Genomic DNA, 22,606 nt, shown 5'->3' with positions numbered 1-22,606 from the left:
TGGCTGCCAGGAGGGCCATGTACACATTGAAGAGGGTGGGGCTCAGGCAGGAACCCTGCGGTACTCCACAGCTGATCTCCATGGTTTCTGAGAGGAACTGCAGTAGTCTGACTCACTGGGTCAGGCCAGTGAGGAAGGAGTGGATCCAGTCCAAAGCCTTGTCGTGGATAATGGCATCATAAAGTCTTGTGATTAGGGTGCATGGGAGACTGTATTGAAGGAGGCCGAGATTTCTAGTAAGATAAGGGCTGTGATCCCTCCTCGGTCGAGGAGGCAGTGGATGTTCTCTGTTCTTGAGGTCTGTCGGGTCAGAGGATGGCTTCTTCAGCAAAGGGTTGATATTGGCATGTTTCCAGTTGTTGGGGAAGGTGGCGGTTTTGATGGAGCAGTTGATGGTGCAGCAAAGCTGGGGGCGATGGCGGCGGCTGCTCTGTGGATGATGTGGTATAGGAAGGGATTTTTCGGGCATGTGGGTGTATGCTCTTCATGGTCTTGAGATTGTGATCTGTTGTGGGCAGGGTCCAGCAGAACATGGTCTGTTGAGGTGCAGCTTGGCTGTGAATCATGGTGGCAGGCTCGGTGGCCGGATCTAGGGTGTCAAAGCTGTCATATATCTTTCTACTCTTGTAGTCAAATAAGATGCTGAGTTTGCTGCAAAGGTCTTGTGAGGGGGCACATATGTGGTCTTGCTGTTGGGCCTGGTAGACTCCTTGATGATGGTGAAGAGTTCCTTGCTGTTGTGTGCACTGGCATGGATTCTGTCTTGGAGAGCCATTTTCTTGGTGGTTTTCAGGAGGAGGTGGTGTGTTGATGGTGGATTTGAAGGTTGGTTGAGTTTCTGGGGTTTTATTGTGCCTCCATCTCTTCTCAAGTGGTCTGCAGGCACATCTGGACTCGGGAGGGTGAGAGTGAACAAGTTGGCCTTCTTGGAGTGTTGTTTGCCTGGTCTTTTCTTGAGGGGTAACAGCGTGTCGGTGCTGTTGTAGATTCATTGGGAAAAGTTGCACGCTTCAGAGTTGGCAGAGTGGGTGTTGGCAGAGTGATAGTGCTGAAGGAATTGACAAGAAGTTCTCCGGTGGCCTTGATCCAGCTGCGATGAGGGGCGATGATGTCGGTGGTGTACGCTGGGTGTGGTGAAAGTGAGATATACACAATGTTGGTCGGTCCAGGAGAATTCGTTGGTGTGGCTGTAGGTGATGTACCGCCTGGCGGAGAAGATGGGGTGGAGCGTGTGTCCGGCTATGAGGATCAGTGCAGTTACTAGCTGCTTGAGTCCGATGTTGGCGAGGTTCTCTAGGAGGGAGGTGGTGTTCTGGTCACTGGTGTTGTCCAGGTGGAAGTTGAGGTCTCCCAGTAGGATGCAGTCAGTGGATGCAAGAGCCTAGGGTGCGATGAGTTTAACGATGGTTTCGGTGAAGGTGAGTCAGGGGCTATGGGCCGGTTGATGAGGGTGCCATATAGGGTAGTATTAGGGTTGGCCTGTTTCTGGAAGTGGCGGTGTTCCATGGTTGCCGTTGGCTCATTAGAGTGCGTGGTCAGTCGGACTGTGCTTTTGTGGATGATGGCGATGCCTCCTCCTGGGCGGTCAAAGCTGTCCTCGCTGGTGATTTTGTAGCAGTCAGTGAAGGCAATGGAGATGTCCAGTCCTGTCTGGAGAAGAGAAAGGTCCAGGTTTCTGTGAAGAAGGTAATGACTGGAAAGATGGCATCAAGGAGGTTCCAGATTTCTGTGGTGTGTTTGTGGAAGGATCACACGTTGAGGTGGATGCAGTTAAGCCGATCATGTGCGCTGTTGGTCGTGTGAGCGATGATAGGAGCTGGTGTGTTGGCATGGCAGATGGTGCAGTTGCAGTTTCGGTAGGCGAAGGGCCCAAGGGTACTCTTCAGTGATGCTAAATGGCAGGCAGCATGGCATCCAGGGTTTAGGGCATGGAGGGTGTTGACATCATAGAGGTAGAGTGTCCGAGAGGCAGGGTCCCTGGTGTTGGGCATGTTCCAGGCACGGACGGATGCAGACGGGCTTGCCTTTGGCATGCAAAGCGCCTACCATTAAGTAGTCATACAGGGGAGCTGGACAGCTGGGAAATGCTGGAGCGCAAAAGGACACTGGAGAGGGGCAGGGCAGCGGGGGTTCGCAGCGGCAACGAGGGAGAGGACAGGTAAAAAGGAACTGAAAAAACTGTCAGAAAACACAAAGCCAAACAAAGCAAAGAAAAAAACAAAGCCCAAGGCAGAGGCATAAAAGCAATGGAGAAGAGCAGAAAGAGGGACAGACACAGCAGGAAAGAGATACAGGAGGACAGTCAAGCAGCAGAGCAGTAAGCCCCTACCACTGGGATGAGGCACAGGCAGGAACCTCTGAGCAGAGGAGGTCCTCATACTTCGGACTTCCGGGTCAGGGGAACCAGCAGCAGATGGGTACAACAGCATCAGCTACCAGACGGCACAGCTCTGTGGAAGGAGCAAGTCCACAATGGGATAGACCCCCGTACACCCAACAGAGCACTAACAGGGGGTTAGGAAATGCAGCACTATCTGGTCCACTCCTCCGATATACCAGTGCCAACCAGATTCTGTGTTCCCCAGTGCCCCAGTGAGTAATGGCAGATCAAGCTGCATGCTTGGCCCAAACCGACCCCGTGCCCCTGGCACCTGGTCCCAGCGGCTGATATCAGCAACTTGAGACAGTTTGTGGAGTCCCCCAACAGTCTTGCGTGGTGTCCTCGGTGATGTGGGTCCTCCACAGTGCAAGGATTGCTCAGGTCATGGTGTGTGCCACCCACAGGCACTAGGCTTGGGCCTGAAATGACTACCAGGGCTCCTCCACTCCCTCGCCCCCCTTCTCCTCACCTTGACATTGACACTGGGGCTCAATCCACCATGTGTTTTCTGAATCTGTGACTCAGCCAGGCCGTAATTCAAAAGCCTGGGTACAACAGTCACCACTGAGTCAGCTGGGGAACCTCCTGATGCAGGTGATGCAACAGGGCACTCTTAGGCGTAAAGTCCCAGTGTTCCCACCACACAAGTTCTGTGCAGCTCAGGGTCCTCACCCTCCACAGCATCCGAGCAGTGCCACCTCCTCTGGCCTGTGATGTAAAGAGGCACGGCCCACCATTGGCAATCTATTCCATGCACCCTAGTGTAGTGGTGGCGTATGTTATGCAAGGCAGAACTTCCCACGTCGGTGCGCACGAGCACCTCTACCCATCACAGATCCAAGAGGCACCAGGCGGTCTGCTCACAGAGGTCAACAGTGTGTCTCCATTCGACCTGCCAGACTTCGCCACCAGGTAAGGGCAATTGTAACGCCTCAATGTATACCGCCGCGGCCCACAGGCTTGGGCCCAATGTGGCCCGCCTCCACCATCGTGCCGCAGTAACTCCACAGAACTGGCGTCTCCCACTCTGGGTCTCAGATGCAGGCCCAGTAAGGCCTCCAGGCCCCTGGGACTGTCCACGCTTCCAGGCATCAGCCACCATGATGTTGCAAGGATGGTGCGATGTAAAGTGCTGCATCACTGTTTATCCACAGCAATGCGCCACTTTTCATAAATGAGGCCCTGATTCTGCATTTCCTCTTCCCCTGGCTGGTCATCCTGGCTGTTGGTGGTTTGGGGGGGGGGTTGTTGACTTGTGCTGAGCTTGGTTCTAGCTGCTTTATTCTGCATTCAGATGTTTTCATTTTATTTTTCCTTGGAGGTGTATTGGTCAGCTCTGTTTGCCTCTAGAGGCTGAAAAGTGACACTGGGCTGACTAATGTAAAATGTTGCTGCTAATTGGCTGGCCATCCTTTTTTTCACACTAGCGTCAAGTTTTTTATGTCCGTGGTGCTAGAGTTGGCTGCAATTTTCCCCACCGCTAGCTGATCCTAATGCCATGTAACGGTGTATTTTAAATACGTCCCAAACATGGCAATGGATTTCGGGTGTAAACAGTGGTCAAAGAATTGCTGCTAAGCAACGTTAAAACTGTTTAGTAGCAAAGCTTGTAAATATACCCCAAAGTGTGAGTTGAAGAATTGAAAAGGACATGTGCTAAAGAAACATTCTTTCCAAGTGGCACAACCTATGTAATTATGGGTGTGGCTAAAAACATGTAAACTGAAATTCAGCGCTGCAAACATCATGCCATCAGTATTTGGTTGTCTCTAGATATATCACATAACAATGAACATATGCCTAAAACAAGCCATACATATTGTCCTTGCTAATTGCTGTTAGCAGAATCAAATAAATGACTAACAATAATTTTGTTGTGAATGATTAGAACTGAATTATGAAAATACGATGTGAAGAGGCAGTGGTCTTCAAAGTGGCTCTTTTGCTCTTGACCCACCCCCCCATACCACTTTCCTCTTTTGTTTCTTGGTCTTTTAGACCCTTACCAATCTTTTCCCCATATATTTCTGAAGTCCTTCATTTGCATATCGCACAAGTCATCTTTTTCCTCTTCAGCACGTCTATCCACTCTACTTTTGCTCACACTACCTTTCGTCTACTCTATTTTACCAATTCCCTACACACACAACCAAAACACTAACATGTAAGCACTGCATTTTATTTTATTTAAGTATTGTCCATATTTCAACAACTGTGTACCTCCTTTACACACGTTCCCACAATTACAATTGCCACATATGTGATGTGTTCTGCAAAGCGGCGTAGGATTGAAAGTGCTTTTATTTGTCCGCCTTTAAGATCCACTGATATAATCACTATGAGAAACTTGCACTGCCCTCAACCTCATCTCAAAATAGTGCCCTGTCACAAGCACCCACCCAAAACCTGAACTCACCCAAACACTCAGACTCAAAAGTTATGTTATATTATTGTATTTCTTTTTATTGAGTGCACATTGACCAAATTGTTTCATGCCACCAACTGGTGAGGAACTGTGAATGCGCAGCTCAGAATCAGGGCCATCGTTTTGTGGTATAGTCCCAACTGTAGCACACGGTTTTCATTTATACAAACTCACATGGTCTATCATCACGTCCCTAAACTGAGTAGACAAGTCAGTTTGACACGACCAGAAAATAGTTTTTTGTAGATTGTTAGGAATATGCTGTGTGGGAAACTGAGCAAAAGACAATTTCTGCATTTCTTCGATATCCTCTCACTTTCCCATAAAAGTTTTATTTGTCAGAGATTAAACATTGTTGTCATTTGGCAAGCACAATTCTTTCATTCTAGTAACAATGATAACCCAAACCAGATTGAATTCTAACCAATCCGCAATCACGAGTCACAGGAAGAATCATAATTTGCCATTTTTTTCAAAGATCTATTTAGCAGAGGTAAAAGTATACTACTTAAAAAAATACAATATTACAATGTTCCAAATATTCATTGCAAAAAATCATTAAACTACTATTAGACAAAATGGTTAGAATAACCTTACTAGATCTCGACAACTGCATTCTATTTAGCATTGGGGACCGGTTATAATTGTTTTCTGTTTTACGTGATTGTTTGGCTAATGCTGCGAACAGCTGTTTATTTGCATAAAGTGAGGAAAGAGCAGCAATATGATGGAGAGTGTGAATAATTTTCTAAAAATTAGAAGAACTGCCACTGAGAAATAATCTTCTTAGCTTATTTTACTAACTGAGAAATCAATTTAGGTCCTCTTTACTAATTCTTGCGTATCTGCATTCCAGATTTTAAAGTGTAATAAATCGTGATTGCTCATGATACCCTTAATGTTTGCGTAACATATTTTTGGGGTGTACAAATCATGTCTACATGCAGTTATAATAGAACAAAATGTATTTTACACATGTTCTTCGGTGTTGATTTTTTCCAGTATCTGTGTTACAAAATTAACAATCTTTGAAAACATCTCTTAGTTATGTCCATCAATCATTTAAAGTCAGACAAACTCCCTTGGCCCAAAGCCCACAACAGGAATTACCAAATTCTCTGTGTATGTCCCTGATCTCCTTCTACCAAGCTAGGATTACACCTTTTTATGAAGCGGCTTCAACTATGCTGTACATTAAATATATGCCTCTATCTGCAGGAGAAACTTACAATGAAATTTAAGTGCTACACTGATCTAAGGTTAACAGAAAGTCCCTGATTCTGCCATACGCACGAACACTGGGAAGTACCGATATTTCGTCCTGCAGTTATTGGCCTAGGAGTTTTTTTTTATCCGCATTTCAACGGTCAGAAAAATTGATTTACAACTTCGTTTCAAGACGTTATCCACTTTTCCAAGCAGCAAACTCAAAATCAGAACGTATGTCCCTGTGCAAATTCTGGCAGGAGAACTGGGAGGGAAAATTGAGAATCACAACAAAGTTACCAACTGACCTTTCATTTGAAATCAAGGGCAGAAACCATTTGCATCTCATTTCAGATTCTCTTAACACCTTTAAAAGGAATGCAAAAAGAACAATTGATGGACAGAATGCAGAACAATGTCATACATTCACCTCATGACAGGGATCTGGACCGAAATCCATCGTTTTTTTGATCACCATGCTATTGCAGTTTGGACTCAGACATATTCAAACCAGTCTTGACCCGGCACTCGATGAGAACAGTCCAGCCCGACTGCCAGGCCAGGTCCTCCCTGGACTGGATACAAGCATCCTAGGACCGGTTTCGGACTTTCAGCCCTCATCAGCCAGGATAGCTTGACTCCAGTGGCAAGGGGAGCACAGGACCCATGTCTGGCCATACCATTTCCACACGGGGTGACAAATGTAAAATGAACAATTGATGGACAGAATGCAGAACAATGTCAATGACCTAAATCCATAGTTTTTTTTTACTCACCATGCCATTCCAGTCTGGTAAAGGAGGCTGATGGAAATCTCCCAGTGAGGCCATCCAGTATGTGATCAGTTACATGCTGGCACTCTGTAACCAGACAAAATGCTTTTGGAAGCAAACACCAGAAAATTTAGAAGCCAGCCAGGAGGACATGAAATGGTGCCATGCCCAGAATACTCCTTAGGTCAAGGTTCAACCTGGCCTAAAAATGTGGGTTATGGAGCCTGTGGAGCCCAGGGTCCTACAAGACAGCTGGTCTGGGCTTTATGAGGTTGTGTGCAAGAGTGATGTCACCTACTTGGTGGACATCAAGACTCCCAGGAACCCCTGAAGGGTCCTACATGTAAATTGCCTAAAGCCCCAATTTGGGTGATCTGAATTAACCATGCTCCTAGTCATGGATGGTGGAGGGGAAGAGGAGAGTGAACCTCTCACCAACCACTTTTCTTCTAATGAGCAGGATGGGCCAGTGGAGAGGGTCAGCCTATCCCCGACATTGGCCCCAGAACAACCGAGAGACTGCTGCCAGTTGCAGGGGCAGTTTGTCTCACTCTTCTCCCTTACCCCAGGGGTCACTAAATGGTATACCAATGATGTTGACACTGGGACATGACTGTGAAGAGTAAAATCTACAAGTTATCTGATGAGAGCCAGCATTAAGGAGGAAGTCTCTAAGTTGCTGTAGTTAGGGGATATGAGCCCTCAAACATCCCATTAGTCCAGCCCAGTGGTGTTTATCTCCAAGGCTTCCCCTCCAGGTATTACTGTAGAATGTATGTTCTGTGTTGACAACTGTGGGCTCAATGCCATCATCAAGATTGACGAACACCCCATTCCCAGAACTAATGAGCTCATAGATTCACTAGGAGCTGCCATGTTCCTTTGATTCAACGTCTGGGTACTGGCAGATTGCCTTATCCAAGTGGGCAAAGAGAGGCCTGCATTCTCAATCCCAGAAGGGCACTACCAATTCAGGGTTATACCACCTTCCAGAGGTTGGTCAACAAGGTCCAGGCTGGGCTGAAGAACTTCAGTGCCACCTATCTTGATGGCATTGCAGTCTTCAGTTCCCTCTAGGAGTACCACCTATGCCACATAATGGAAGTGTTTTGGACTCTGCAGAGGGCAAGCCTCACCATTATGCCCAGTTAGTGCCAGATAGGACAGTGGTCAGTGGTCTACTTAGGTCACCAAGTGGGAGGAGACAAAGTGCAGTCCCTCCTGGCCAAGTTTGAAACCATTCTGGCTTAGCAACCCCCAAGACCCAGACAAAGGTGCAAGGATTTTCAGGCTCATCTGCGACTACAAGAGAGAAGTCAAGGTGTTTGGCACCATTGTTACACCCTTGTTAGAGCTGACTTCCAAGAAGCAGTCAAGTCAAGTGATCTGAACTGTGGCATGCCAGAATGGTTTTGACTCCCTGAAGGAGGCTGTGTGCTTAGCACCCATGTTTAAGACCACTAAATTCTCCCAATATTCATTGTGCAGACAGACACCTCACATCATGGCATAGGGACAGTGCTCCCACAGCTAAATGAAGAGGGCCTGGATGAACTTGTGGCCTTCATCAGTAGGAGGTTACTACCCCGTCATCAGAGGTGAAGTGCAATAGAGAGTAAAGCTTTTACTGTGGTCTGGGCACTGAAGAAGCTGTGACCACACCTGTGTGGTGCTCACTTCCAGGTTCAGACGGACTACATACCCTTCAGATGGCTAATACAGATGAGGGTGAGAATCCCAAGCTGTTGAGGTGGTACATTTGCCTCCAGTAAATTGACTTTATGGTGGAACACCGTCCTGGAATAGACCACCCCAGTGCTGATGGTCTCTCCAGGTTCTTCTGCCTTAGTGAAGAGAGCTCCCAAGGGGTCAGGTGTTTCTCCCCACTTTCAGCTGGGGGGCATGTGTTAGACCTAGCATCCTTGGTGTAATTTCTCATAACTTTTTGCCTTCAGACCTCCTGTTTTTGATTTATTTCTGCAAGCCTTAGGTTCCTGAAAACGTTACCACTGTTATTCAATACCAAAGTACTTGTGTTCTTTTCCTTCACAATATAACATTTCCGGCCATACTCAAAGTCATGAGGGATAACCGCATGTATAGCATCAGGCGCATTGAGTGGGTGGATGACCCCAATACCAATATGCAGAGTCCACCTGAGGGCTAGTAAGGAATTATTTCGCTTCTGAGTATTTATTTACTCTCTTTCACATTCCCTCTTTCCCTTTGAGATTAGTTTTCTTGTGTTTCTTTTTTCATTACCTGTTTCCTCCTTATGGCACTTATAACCATCAACATGTAGGAGCTGTTTCAGGGCAGTAGTTTTTATATTCTTTGATTTCCGCCTACTGTAGAACTTGAATAGGCACTGCAGAATGCCATTATCTGTAGTTGGAGTTTTCCCTAGGGTGGGGTCCACTGGGAGGGGTGTTAGAATGCGAAAAAAGGGAAAAAATAGAGAAACGGGTGATAAGTGAAAATTGTCCTCATTGCCATTTTGAATGCAACAGGTGTTCAGGAGTCCTTTTTTCTGTAAAGTTAGTCGTGATATTACATGAATGTAATATGCTGTCACATAGAGGGTAAGTATGGGGTAATTTTGGACAGTATGGGTACAGGTAAGGGGGTAGTGATTGTGTCAGGGAATGTCAATAGCTTCCAGCGTAGAAGAAAACAGGGCTAATTTGCCAATACTTGAAAGATTGTCAGGCTCATATCATAGCCTTCCAGGAGATGCATCTTTCGGTAAGGGAGAGCCAAGATATTTTTAGCAGTCTAGCACAGATCCATCAGGTTGTGTGCTCAGATCAATCCCTCTCCACAAAAATTGTAGCTCTGATCATTAGGAAAAATGTTGGCATAAATATTTTTGACTTTAAAACGGAATGCTGAGGTAGGTGGGTTATAGGTTGTATGACTTTTGGGCAGTCTAGGTATTCATGTGAAAATGTTTTTCCCCTGTGCAGTCTAGGAAACATTTTGTTGGGTTTCTCCTCCCCCATAGTAATGGGAGGTGATTGCAATGTATGTCTGAATTAAGTGTTAGATAGATCATCACAGATATGGGGGTAGGGCACATAAAAGTGAGGTAAGTCTTGGAAAATGTGATGTTAAAAGTTTGTGGGATGTATGGCAGACACCAACTGGGGTCAAGAAGGGGTATATCTTCTACGGCAGTAAATAATGAAGTTCTAGCAGGATTGATAATTTTTTTAATTCATAAGTCACTGCTTACCAAATGTTAAAGAGGTTAGACATATCCCGGTTTACTGATCTGATCATGCTGCAGTTCTGTTAGAGATCAGGGGCCAGATGTAGGTAAATGTCATTTACCGATTCTTAAATACCGAATTTTACCGATTCGGTATTCAAAAATCGGTAAATGAGATGTAGGTCAAAAATCGGTATATTTTACCGATTCGGTAAAAGTCGGTATCGGACTTTCTGTAATTACCGAATCGGCAAATACCGAATCGGTAATTACCGAATCGGTAATGGCCATACAACCCTATGGGCCAAAGGGCCCATAGGAATGCATTGAAAATACCGATTCGGTAAATACCAATTCGGTAAATACCGAATCAGGAAGCTAGCAAAAGTGAAACTAATGAAAACAGCCAATCAGGTGCTACCACCCTCCCCCTCCCAACCAGGAAGTGGCTACCCAGGCAGCTGCAACTCATTAGAATGTTCTGGAGAGGCAGTCAGAGCTGAGCAGAGAGACAGAGCAGCAGGGAGAGATTTGTTTGCAGTGAAAGAGAGTAAGAATGGCAAGTAGCACAGAGAGCCAGAAGGCTGAAAGAAAACGAATATTAAAGTTTAGCAGCATGGAGCTGCAGGTACTGGTTGAGGAAGTGGTGAGGGTCCACAAACAGCTTTTTGGCAGGCTGTCTCTCACTGTACCAGAGTCAGCCAAAAGAAACCTGTGGCTTGCCATAGGGGAGAAGGTGAATTCTGTGGGTGTGACCAGCAGGAGCCAAGAGGACCTGAAGAAAAGGTTTTACGACCTCAGGAGCCTCACCAAAAAAAAAATGGCAGAGATCCACAAGCAGGCTGGTGTGACCGGTGGAGGCAGGAACCCTGCGCCCCCCCTGACTGACCTTGAGGAACTGGTGGGCTCCACCATCGAGCCTGACAGTGTCGTGGGAGTAGGAGATGTGGACAGCTCAGCCAGAGCTACTACGAAAGGTAAGAGGCCTGCGCAGCATGACACCCCAAAGCAAACTGCTTCCCTTTAGCCTTTGTGTACAGCCCAACCCCAGTCCAGTATTGTTAGCACTATACATGAGCAATGCATTATGGGAAATGTAGTCAGCAAATGTAGGACCACATGTAAGTGCACAGAAAACAGCAATGCATTGAAAGCCAATCAGAGTAATCAAAGTGAAATGTGCAATGCATTTATTGTAGTAACTGTAAGACAATAGCACTCAGTGTACATACGCTTCTTTATACCTAGGGCCAACATCAGGCAGTGGACCATCTGCCTCACAAGGAACTGCGCCAGCGAGGGAGAAGAGTGTTGAGGCAGGGCCAAGCACCGCAGAAGCCTCGCAGGAGGACGAAGATGCCACTGCCCTCTCCCATGAGGATGACACTGTTCGTCCCCTTGTGTTTCCCCACTCCCCACACGTTTCCCAAACCCTCCCATTGGTGTTCTCACCTGAGAACTCCCCATCACGGTCCCTGACAACACCTGCTACCTCACCAGCCAGGAGGAGATATGTGGCCCCACTGAGAGTCATGGCGGGAGGTGAGGGTGAGGCTCCAGCAACCATAGAAGTCACTCCTACTGCACAGGTGTCCACACATCAGTCCAGCAGCACTCGCAGCTGCCAACGCACTCCCAGCAGTGCAGGTCCACCTGGAGTGGGCACTGTGTTCCGTGGCCTTGAGGGGAGCATGGTGCGCTTCCAGCGCATGCAGGGCAAATCAATTCAGGCCTGCCACCGCCAGTTTAGGATCCTAAATCAGCAAATTGGAGACATGGGCAAGGGCATCAGTGCTTTAGTGGAAACCAACAGGGAGGTTGCAAAGAACAACACTGACATGACCACCGCCATCAACCAACTGTGCGCAAAAATGGATGCCCAGGAACAAACAAGGCGCAGGGATGCGCGTGTGCACAACAGGGCTATGCACCGGCTTGCCACGGCAACATCCCAGCTATGCCGTAGGAGCGCCAACATGCAAGAAAGCCTCACGCAGAACACCGCGGAGGTAACCAGGGGCATGGCCAGGATTACCAGTGCCCTGGAGGCCATGATCATCTCCCATACTGCTGCAAATCCTGCCCTGGACGTGGCTGAGGCATACGACAGCAGCAGCCGCAGCAGCCCGGCTAGCGCAGTTGTTGAGCCACGCCGGAGCACCAGGCGCTCAGCTGAGCCTGCAGGCCATGCCGAAGGGAGTGAACCACACCCCAGTGGGTCTGCGAAGCGCGCCCGTAAATAACATTTACAGTGTGGGTGAGGCAACCTGGGACATTAGCAGTCCCCACATTCATATACTTATTATTAGTTCCATATCAGTGCATTACCGTTGCGGCAACATTAAAAAAACTCTTTTTTCACATTCACAAGCTGTCTGTGTCTCTTTACTCACTCAGAAATAGTTGTCTGTTATCTCCTCACGTCTGTATCTGCCATCACTTGGTGTTGACACTCCAGCAGGTTGTCTGTCAGGCACAGCATTGTCGTCGTCATGATCCTCATAGTCAGACAACTCCACCTCAGTACCCTTCCTCACAGCCAAGTTGTGCAACATGGCACAGGCAGCAATTATCTTGCAGCAGGTGATGGGGGTATACTGCCTTGCACCTCCACTCTTGTGAAGGCATCTAAATCTGCTCTTCCAGATGCCAAAGGTCCGTTCTACCACATTCCGTGTACTTTTGTGGGCCTGGTTATACCTCCTTTGGCTGGGTGTGGAGGGGTTGAGGTAGGGAGTGAGGAGAAATGAACGTAGGGCATATGCACTGTCTCCTAAAAGGGAAATGGGAATACATTACTCACATGCACACTTATAATTCTTACTGCAATAGGTGTTGAAGGGGTCGCACACTGTGTCTTACCTAGGAGGTATCCTTCGCCAAATTCACCTGCAGACAGCCGTGCATAGATGCCGCTGTTCTGAAAAATATAGGAGTCGTGGGTACTCCCAGGGAATTTAGCAACAAGGTCTGTGATGACGAACTTTGCATTGCAAATCACCTGTACATTGATGGTGTTGGTGGACTTCCTATTCCGGTAGAAGTATTCTGTGGCAGCAGGGGGACAAATGGGGATGTGCGTGCCATCAATGCAGCCGATGATATGGGGAAATCTAGCCATCTGGTAGAACTCAGATTTGGTTTGAACCAGTTCTGCATGGGTGGATGGAAAAGAAATGTAATGCTCCATCCTATGCAACATGGCGTCAAGGAATTTGTAAAAAAATCTTGAGAGGCTGCTCTGGGTCACCCCACCCACCGCAGCGACCACGCTCTGGTAGCTCCCTGACGCCAGCAGATGGAGGCTGCACAGCACCTGTACATGGGGTGGAATTTCATGTGCCCTTGGGGTGGTGTGCTGCAACAGTGGTTGTAGGTCCCTGATGTGCTCCAAGATGGTGTCTGGAGCCAACCTGTACCTCTGCAGTATCTCTTCCTCTGTGAGCATGAACAGGGTCACCCTCCGCCTGTAGACCTGCTCCTGTCTCAGCCATTCCCTCTCTCCTTCCTCCTGTAGCCGTAGCCGTCTTGGGATGACATAAAATGCCGCCATTGTGCAAACAGAATTGCATTTTGGGTCCATTTTTATAGGCTGCACCTGGTTACCACCTGATTTGAATCCATGGTAAATACCGACTCTTAAATACCGAATTTGAATCAAAATCGGTATTTCAGAGCCTCCCTACATCTCAATCTTCAATTTTACCTATTCTTAATTACCGAATCGGTATTTTACCGAATCGGTAAGTTTACCGAATCTGTAACTTTTCCGATTTGGTAAATATTCCGAGTCAGTATTTTACCGATTTGGTAAATTTTCCGATTCGGTAAATATTCCGAGTCGGTATTTTACCGAATCAGTAAATTTTCCGCTTCGGTAAATTTACCGATTCGGCCTATTTTCTATCACCTACATACCGATCGCTCAATACCGGTCGGTAACGGCCAAAAATACAGATTTTCGGCCGTTACCGACCGGTAAAGGGCTACCTACATCTGGCCCTAGGTTCCCTAATGTGCAGACTAGCTCCGGGTGAACTGTGGACAGGATGTTGTTGTCGGTTCTGGATCCACTGCATGCTTTAGAGGAGAGCAGGTTTTATTTCTGTGTCACCTTGGGCTCAGCTCCTATAATGATATTTAAGACTCATAAAAGGCAGTGGCCCATGGGTTTTTGAGCCATCAAGGCTTTATTAGGGTTAGAAAATTACGAAAGAAGGAAAAGTGTCTTGAAGAACAGTTAGGGGCAATGGAGAAGGAACTCCTTGTTTTGCCTCCAGGAGTTGATGCGGAAGCAGTTAAAGAGTTTGGCAGAAAAATGGGTGGTGTACCTTCATGTCATGAGAGCAGAGTTAGAGCAAGATGGTATGTCAGCAAGCTTGCTCAATCAGAGTATGGGGGATTTAGTGGTAAATTGCCAGCCTGGAAGGGGCAAGCAGATACAGGAGGGAATTATATTGAATATCTGATAGCGGATAGTGATGGTGAGGTGTCAGACGTTTCTGAGGAAATAGTGGAATGCTTTCATATAGTGTTTGTGGATCTTTACTTTGAGAAGGACATTAGCTGGGCTCCAGTGTCAAAAGAGTGGTTAGCAGGGTTTAAATTACCATCCCCATCTAGTGCTGAACAAGAAGATCTGTTAGAGGACATTAAGGAGGAGATCTTGCAAATTGATAATTCCGGAATGCAAATGTGGCATGCCCTGATGCTCTTCCTGGGGAATTTTATAAAGTATTGAAATAAATAATAGTTTTGATAAGAAAGGAACTGTTTAACTTATTATTAGCTGGAGTCCCAGAAATGCACCATTTAATAAGATCCTAATAGCTCTTCTTTTGAAACCATTCACACACCCCAAAAGAAAAGACTCATATAGACCCATCTTTTTATTGAATTTCGATCAAACGATCTTTGCTAGCATTTTAGTGAGGAGGTTTTCCTTGGCTGTCTGCAAGGTAGTGCACTCATCTGAAGGACTTTTGTTCCAGGTCAGCACCTGTATGACTTGACACATCAATTGATGTTTGCAATAGATCTAGCAACTGTGAATTTAGATCCCTTAGTCATAGTTGGCATACATGCTGCTAAGGCATTTGATAGAGTGCACTGTGCCTACTTGTGAGAGGTGTCAACATGGTAAAGGCCCTGTATATAACACCATCAGGTGAGATTCTGGTGAATGGTGGCATAGCAAAAGTTGACATATTGAGAGTGACATGCCATTGCTGTCCATTATCTCTGCTGCTTTCATATATATATATATATATATATATATATATATATATATATATATATATATATATATATTCAGCCAATCCTGTTTACCACCATACAAAATCAGGCACCGACTCCGTGGGATGAAGTTACAAGGATAGTTTTTATTCCATACGATTAGACGCGTTTCGGTGGACAGGGCCGCCTTGGTCACTACATCTACCTTCACCAAGGTGAAGAACCTTTTTATAGCGATGGGTTTACAATCGTGACACAAAGAAAAAAGTTTGCAAAAAGTGAAAAAAATGTGAGGGTTGTCATGGTGACGGGCAGGTAAGTGATGGACATAGTAAAGTTAGTGACAGTAGAAATGCAAGTCATCCTAATAATAAGGTATAAGTTATTTCACTTATGGCAGTAAACAAACATATGAATATGATGCATTCGCTGATAGGCCTTGTTGTCGAGGAATCATGAGTAGATTACAATTATTTACACTTTTGCTCGATTTGTGCTGTTATTTGGTCACATGTAGCTCCCTTCACGTAGTAGCTTGAAGAACTTGAAGGTAATACTCAGTTCCCGTGTTTACAAAGGTGTGCGTTGCGTGCGCATTCTATAATCACAGAAGTGTTGAGAAGTGAGCCATAGCCTGTGTGTCTGTTCGGCATATGAACTGTTCATGTTTTAGCTGCCTGGTTGCACATTTTACCTCCTTACTGCTGCTGGAAGTACAGGTATTTTTGGAGGCGATTGGTATTGTCGTATGTGCTGCTAGGTCAATTACAGACGTGTCATGTTGGCTTTCGTTGGATTAAAGTGAAATGCCAAGTCCTTCATGTGCGGATTGTGCCCCAGTGGGCGGACGCTAACTTACATGGTTTGAGGACCTTTCTAACCTGTGTCGCCCGGGAGTCGGGAAAGAATTCATGCCATTAAAAATTACCCGGCTTGAAAGGTCATATATATATATGGGATTTTAGGGAGGTTGTGGGAATTAAGCCTTTTGAATAAAAAACAAATCAGAATATTAAGTTGGGCCTCTATGAAGATGACAATATGTATGCGAGAGATTAACAGAGAACACTGGGTCACATGGAGGCCATAACAGAAGTGTTTGGGGCTTTTTCTGATTATTCTATAAAAAGGAGAAAACGGAGGTGATGAAGTGGAATTTAGCAGGTACCAGGATGGGTTGTGAAAAGGTGATTATGTATTGAGGCATCAAAGTTTTACACAAGCTGGATCCTAAGGAGGGTGAGGAATGAAATTGAGGAGTTGTTATCGATGTGTGGACATCTCCTTTTGACCATTTACGGCAGGGCGAGTTTGATGAAGATGATGATCCTCCCCAAATGAACTTTTTTTGTGTGACAATATTCCTATATTTTTCCATAGTTGCCACTTGGATAAGATACAAGATAGGATAGGGACCTTTATTTGGACCTCCAAGAGTCCAAGACTTTGTTGGAAGAAACTAAGAAGGAAGTAGATAAAGGAGGGTCTAGCACTGCCAGATGTCTTTTTGTATTATCTCTTCTTCCAATTTACGAACTGTAGAATGCTTTTGGGGGCCCCTGATGATTCTAGCAGAGGTAGAACCAATGCAGGAGTGCTAGATTTACTCAGGCAGTACGGTTTTGTGAATATGTTTGGGGACCAGAAGTACTTCAAGAAGGTCCGGCTGAAAGTGCCAAGGGCTTTTCTGGAAATATTGTACTATATAAGGAACATCCTCGGAATTGATTATTATTCAAAGGTTGCTCCAGTTTGGAATTCCCCAGGTACCCCCACCTTTTGTGCTGGACAATTTGACCAATCCATTGATTAAAGCAGGTGTTAGTTATTGGAGACAGCTACGGGAAGGCTCTGGGCTCATTTCGTGGGAAACGTTAAGTGTAGAAACCAAGGGTACCCAGTCATGGTATAAGTAAATGCAATGGCTTCCTAGGGTTCATTGTAACAAGGGGCCTGATCTCCAGGAAGCCTGATCAAGAGGTTGGGTAATGGAGGAATGGCTTCAAGATCTTATGCCATTGAAAAAGGAGATCTCTATCGGGTACTGGGATTTGGTGAAGGCTGATGATGAGAGATACATGGTTCCTGTCCACCATTAGGGTGGATAGCAGCCAGGGGAGAAATATCTAGATAATTGCCAGCTCTCCTCTTGCCTCCTCTACTCCACAGTTAAATCATCTCCACTTATGAAGGACCCCTCTGTATCTAGCACAGAAACTACTCTACCTGCAAGAGGTGTGCAACATTTGTTGAGGGGCCTCCACCCAGTTGTAATCATTGTGGTGAGAAAAAAAGGGCAATATCCATATGCTTTTTTTGAGCCCCGGGTTGAAGGGTTTTTGGGGAGTGCAGAGTACAGTTTTTGGCATTATGAGTAGTCAAATCACAGTTGTTGAAAAGTGGATTATTAGTAGCGGTAAATATGCATCAACCACTGGCAATAAGGCCACTAAAACTGTCCAGGGCTCAGATTAGGTCTCAGAAAACTATTCCCATGCTCAACCCTGGGTAGCTCGGTTGTGAGCAGGCAGGCTTAACTTCAGAGACAGGCATGTAAAGCATCTAAAATCACCAATTCAGTAAATAATAAAGACACAATGCACAATATAAACCCAACACTATTCCTACCAATAGGATAGATTTTTATCTTTAAAATGACACCAAAAGGAAAAAAGTAGGGAACCGGAGATTTGAATTTTTATTTGTTTTAACACTACATAGCACATAGAAACCTTTAGCGCCTATTTGGACATTTGGTCATGCTAGACAAAGTCAAAGTTTCAGGCCGACTGCAATGAACTCTTGTGCCGGTACCCCTCATCGTAGGCCTGTCCTGGAGGGAGATCGGAGTTTTGTCGAGTTGAGGTTTTGACTGAGCATAAAATAGTTCAGATGGTTAATACGCCTACTGCAATGAATGTGTAGCATGCAGATCATAAAGTGCATATAATCTAATTGGGTCAGTGTGTTACTGCTTTTCTTAGAGACATCCCTTTGTTACTTGCAGTTTATAAGTTAAAATCCTTTATTATAGAGCAGTGATGTATTAGCTATCATCACTGCAAAGTATAGATTAGATTAGAAATTGATTCTTACTATTAAGCAGAACCCGGCAACCATGGTGTTCCTTTTCAATTCTGAGTTTGTGCTTCTCCTGGCCAAGCACTCTTAAACTATACTGCCTACCAGTATGGATGACATGTCACTCCTACACCTTGTCGTCCGCTGGCTTATGTAACATTTCATATACAGTGATTTACAGATCTATGATTGATTGTCTCTGTGTAATGTGCGTGTGATGTAAAGTGCTATGACACCCTACACTGGTATGAGTGATGCTATATAAGTGATTAAATGCATCTGAAAAAGGGTTGTTTTGGAAACTTGAGGGGCACTGTTAAAAGGTGGTTGTAAGAGAATCCATGGTGGAGGTGTTCACCACTGCCATCACAGATAGGGGGGCGCCTACAAACATAGGCACACCAGGCACCACCAATGTTAAAGCCCGCCCTGCCGGAGGCCTAGGTCAAAGTTTTACCTTTGGGCTTAGAAACTTTTCTGGAGCTTCTTCTGCAGGGGTCCCTCAATGCTCTTCACCAGTCTGGGTTCAGTGAGGGTTCACAGGCTTCCTTTCCAGGCAGTTCCCGGTCAAACTCTGGAAGACAGACTTCAGGAGCATTTCAGCGGGATAAACCAGCAGGGCAGGCCTGCTCGCGTTTGAAAGTCACCGGCTTGACTCTCGCGGTTGAGTGGGCCCCCAATGGAGCTTTTTTCCAAAGTTCCTCAAAAACTCTCAACATTTCTGGAACTTCTTCCTGAAGTTCCTTTGGGGGTCCCAAAACACTATCTATGTGTCTGGAATCTCCAAGATGGTCCTTGAAAGGTTGGGACTTCAGTTCCCACAATCCACGTGGACAAAACCCTTACAAATCAACTAGACACACTCCAGGCTAGGGATTCTTGCTGGTGATGGTCTGGGTGAGCACTCTTAACCCGTAGCTTTCAGGGAGTACACTATTTATTACTCTTAAAGCAAGTTAGGTCCACAGGGCTGTTGTTCCAGATTGGGCAGCTGACGCAGTCTGCCAGAGTGCAGGGCCTGGTTGATGCAAATCAAACTTCCAGGATTGACCCTTCTTCTTTTCTGACTTTCAGGCAGCAGACCTAAGAGGCTTTGCCCCTCTTAGATACTTTTTCAAAGTTCTTTGGGGTCAAGCACTCCTGTCCAATGAGGACCCAGGCAACACCCCAGAGCATGATCACTTCCTCCGAAGTGTGGCATATGGTCTCCAAGAAAGCACTATTCCTCCAAAATTCAAAATGGCTGAAGTATCAGCAGAGGAGCAAGATCTAGTTAAACCAACCTCCTGTATGGCTCATTTCCATAGCTCTCCTCCACTTGACATCTGCAAATTCCTTCCTTAAGTGTGCCATCTGGCTGGGTTCAGAAGTGATGGTGTTGGATGGACCAGGTTTTCTCTGACAAATCCCATTCTTCCTTTGAAGTTCATGCTTTGCAACCCCTCCCCCTGCTTAGACATTCCTGTGTAGCAGGGCTATCTCCTACCCGATAGCTTCTCTCCCCGGGTGCCACTTATCACTTCATCAAAGCAGCCAGGCTAATCCTATTAACTCTGACCAATCAGGGAAGAGGGCAGGAGAGTTGAATTTTAGCTTGTAGACAAGAACGTGGTAAAACTTATTTTCTGTATATTTTAGGATAAATTCAACAATAACTTATTGTTGGATTTATCAATACCATTCTCCTAAGTCTTTGGATGACATTTTTGGTGGTAATCATTAGCAATAGTTATGAGTTCATAAACTATTGCAATGTTAACCTATGTGACTGGGGATCTGCAATGGAGAAAATGAAATGTCTAGTTTCTCCAGGATCAGGGCCTATAACACATCTTTTAAAGGATCCTGCTTATAGCTACATGACTCCCAACCCTGGAACAGCTAGGGGAGATAGTAGGGGTCCTCGGTATTCAAAAATAACCTAGATTCTTACTCCACAGTGCTCCTAGCACAAACGTCGAATTTGAGAAGCACTTTACTACAATGGGCATTTTCTGTATCCCCAGACCATATCAAACCTCTTTTATAAGGTTTCACCTTATAATTACATGACCCCACCTACCCTTGGGACACCTAGGGGAGACCCTGTGAGTACCTAATATGCCAAAAATATTGCAGTTTATCAATATTTAAAGGCCCCTACCACAAAATTCGAGTTTTTGCCCAATTTATAATTTTAAGCAGTCCTGCAACACGGAGCTGCTTGTAAAATGACCTCGAGCTCTCAACAGTGTAGAAGGTAGGTCATGCCAATCAAAGGAGTACCCTAACACATGGTGTACCCTAATGTATGTGTGTGTTTTCAAAGGTTTTTCACCAAAAGGCTGGCCCTGGGTCTGATTACGACCAGCCTAGGGACAGTCATTGTCAGTTAACACCAGTACCCGTCACCAAAAAAAGATGACTTTGCAACAGCGGTTTATTCCCTTTTTTAGGTCTCGCGCCTAGCGTTGCAGTGTGCAGCACTGACAATGCAGCGCGAGACATTTAGTAGGTAAAAATGGGGTTTCAGAAGCTGATCTAGGAATGGCACACGCACGAGTATGTGCTTTTCCTTTTGTGGCACACTATTGGGCTTAGCCTGCATGTTTTTTTATTAATATCACACTAGTCTGAAGGCATTTGTATGTCTTCTTTCAGTCTGCACACAGTTTTGAGAATACCTGGCTCACTGTTGCAGGAGGCTCTTGAACAGATCACCATGCAGGGACCCATCATACTCAAGGGCATGAAAGACACCATCCCTAGTCCTCAACTTTTCCCTAGCAAATCACCGACTTCAGGTGTGCTGCTTTACTTCGTTTGGATGGAAGCAAAGCAAGACTACAACGCCCAGAATGCATCAGGCTATCAGACAAAAATTCAGAGCAGGAACCAGTATCTCTAATGACATAGAGAGAGTTGATCAATCTAGACCACTGACGTCTGTGGCACAGGGAAGTAAGATGTGGAAAGGGAAAACCTCGATATGACTCAGCCGTGGCCACAAGTGAGAGAACCAAATGCCAGCAGTTTAGGAGCACAGTTTTGTTTGTCAGAACCTAAAATGGCGCTAATGAAGTGAACTAACAATGTAAACATATAATACAAACACGACATACAGGTGGATGACATCTTTACACACTACAAGGATACAAAGTTGCTCTTTACTCGTCCACCATTCCTCGAATGACGAACATGAAGCCCGTTTGTTTTCAGGGAGTCCGTGGCTGGTGACTCGATGGCGGCCTGAGGAGCAGAGTCAGGTGTGACACCGGCTGAAGCTCGCGGCGCGCGCACTCCTTTGCTCTTCAATATCGCCGGGGCCCACGGAGGATGCCAGAGGTATCCGCGTTCAGAGAGGGGCTACCGAAATGTGTGGCGCTACTTTTCACACTGTATCTAGAACACTGTACAGAATCCCCAGGGGCACACGGAGGTATGCCATTGTTGATTTTAACCCCAGTGCCCAACAGCTGCTAGCGCACGCAAATTAATATGTTGCCATCATGCATTTTGCCTCTGCCATCCGTGGCACACAGACTGGTTGCTTGACAGGGATAAATACTTGTTATTTGATCTACAATGTATGAGTTGGAAGTGGATGCACAAAGGATATTTGAATATTTACATACACTGGGACTTGAAGTGTGATAAACAAAGCGGGGGTATGGGCACTCAAAGGGGCCGACTAATGTAATTATGGGTGTGCCTTAAACACCACATAAGCTAAAAATCTGAACTTAGCATAGAGTGCCGTCCGACTGGTATTTTGCTACTTCTGTCATTGCCTCCACATATATAATACGACATGTAACATTACACCTACAACAAGCCAAGACTATTGGGTTTGTCAATGGTTTTTAGCTGTATAAGATCAACAGGCAACAACTATGGTTTCGTTGTATATAACATTGGAAATGCTTCAAATCTTAAATGATGAGAATTTGAAAGAACTATAACGAGTCTCTCTGAAGTTACATAAGCAGCACTGAAGGGTGGTACTGCTGCAGGGGTGGGATTTTTTTTTCTCCCTGGTGGCGAGGGCAAAAATGAAGATCCAGATAGAGAACCGTCTCAGCACCTTCTTTTTAAAACTGTCGGTGCTGAGCACCGGCAGGTCCCGGCATGCTTAAAGCCCAATATATGGTTTTATATGGACTGAATAGGGTGGTGCCACGGGATCCAAAGGCTATGGTTGGGCATGGCACAGATTAAAACGTGCAATGTAAATGCACGTGGCCGCTGTAGACCCAGGCAGATGTCTGAATACAGGTGAGCACCAACACCTGGCAAAGGCAGAAGGCAGAGAGCAT

Source organism: Lissotriton helveticus, chromosome 3_1 (assembly GCF_964261635.1).
Source record: "Lissotriton helveticus chromosome 3_1, aLisHel1.1, whole genome shotgun sequence".
Taxonomy (NCBI): domain Eukaryota; kingdom Metazoa; phylum Chordata; class Amphibia; order Caudata; family Salamandridae; genus Lissotriton; species Lissotriton helveticus.
This window is presented reverse-complemented; position numbering follows the sequence as displayed.